Genomic DNA, 1,384 nt, shown 5'->3' with positions numbered 1-1,384 from the left:
GAAGTTTCAGATGTGGTTCCCTGGGCTCAGAGGGAGCAGAGTAGCCTGGGCTGAACACAAGGTCTGGGTTGAGCCATTTTAGAAGTCCTTGCTTCCAGAGAGTTCTAAACCCAGGAGCTACATGGGAGAAGTGGATGCTGTACTGGCCAACGGCCACAGCACACTTAGAGCCCTGCGGGGCAGCCCTGGAAACTCCAATGGGAGCAACTGCCCCCGGGGGTGGGGGAGGGGCTGGCAGCCTGAGAGGCCACCGGTCCCCTCCACCGGCTCACTCACTCTCCTGCCCTCCTGAGGCTCTTAGCCCTGAAGGGAGGACACTCATTGTTCCCATGTCTCTTAGGGGAAAACTGGGGTTCAGAGATACCACCAGACAGCTTGGGAACCAGCACAGATACCCTTCCTCAATTAATAAGGTCCTGAAAAAAATTGTTCCTATACACAAATACATACAGTTATATAGAGATACTGTACCAGGTGGCTGCCATCTACCAGAAGCAGGTTTGCTAGCACTAGGAGGTGGGTGAGAATGATGTCCCCACAGCTGGCACTGAGCTCAGGCCTTAGGCATAGCGAAGGTAAAAGGAAGCAGGGCTGGGGCAGCAAGGCCATCTGGGCTGTGTCTGCGGAGTCATGCTTGCCTGCTGACCCTACCACCCCTGACCCATTTGAGCCCCGGTTCTTGTGAAAGAGAGCCATCGGGAGATGACTATGCAGGAGGAAAGGAAGAATCTCAACGGCAAAGTGTCCGGGGTGGGTTGGGGGTACAGAGAAAGTTAGAGATAAAGCAGAAACCCTTGTCAAGATGGCAGTGCCACTAAAAGGGAGGGGGAATGGCAGGAAGTCAAAAAGAGCAGGGTGGGTGGGTGAGGGAGAAAAAGCGGGGGAGAAGGGTAGAGGCCTGGGGAAGGCCAAGTCCAGGGGCATCGTAGGGGGGCTGAAGCGCAGAAGCAGTGCACTGACCAGGGCTGGTGGGCATGGCCCTGGGACCTGTGGGGTGTCTTCTTCCTTCCCAGGTCATTGCTGAGAGAGGCAGACAGAGGCAGGGAGCAAGGGGGCCAGCTGGAGAAAGACAGGAGGGGACAGAAAGCCCGACAGTGGCCTTGTCTTGTCTGTGTCCCCTCGTCCCTTCTTCCCAACTCTCTCTCACCGAAGCCCAGCCCCAGAAACAAGGGAAAGGAAGGGGGGAACCAGGGGAGGTGGGGTGGGAAGGTGGGAACTGGGAATCCTTTTCAGAAAGAAATGAACAGCTTAACAGGATTCAGTTCAGTGACCAGGAAACACCCCTCTAATGGTGGACAGTTAAGCATCCAGTATGGAACCCTGTGGGGTGGGGAGGGGCAGTCGAGGCCGCCTTCTGAACCCCTCACACCCCAGCCTGAGTCAC

At 56.4% G+C, this 1,384-nt stretch overlaps 1 protein-coding gene across 9 annotated transcripts in view; it reads right to left on the bottom strand.

The window, feature by feature from the left end:
* Positions 1-1,147, bottom strand: part of LOC112840107 (uncharacterized) — a 20,945-nt gene extending 19,798 nt beyond the window's left edge. For 7 of the 9 annotated variants that reach the window (XR_012375274.1, XR_012375275.1, XR_012375276.1 and 4 more), the window contains exon 1: positions 46-131. The gene's annotated coding sequence lies outside the window, so the exon portion shown is untranslated. Of the gene's footprint in view, positions 1-45; positions 132-471; positions 506-960 lie in introns of those variants that run through there. The other 2 variants (XM_073882552.1, XM_073882553.1) reach the window with 2 other exon arrangements.
* Positions 1,148-1,384: the final 237 nt, after the last annotated feature.

Source organism: Callorhinus ursinus, unplaced genomic scaffold, assembly GCF_003265705.2.
Source record: "Callorhinus ursinus isolate GAN/ISIS: 27379988/994484 unplaced genomic scaffold, GSC_fseal_2.0 scaffold47, whole genome shotgun sequence".
Classification (NCBI taxonomy): Eukaryota; Metazoa; Chordata; class Mammalia; order Carnivora; family Otariidae; genus Callorhinus; species Callorhinus ursinus.
The sequence above is the reverse complement of the archived record's forward strand: the minus strand, read 5'-3'. Positions and strand labels throughout refer to the sequence as shown.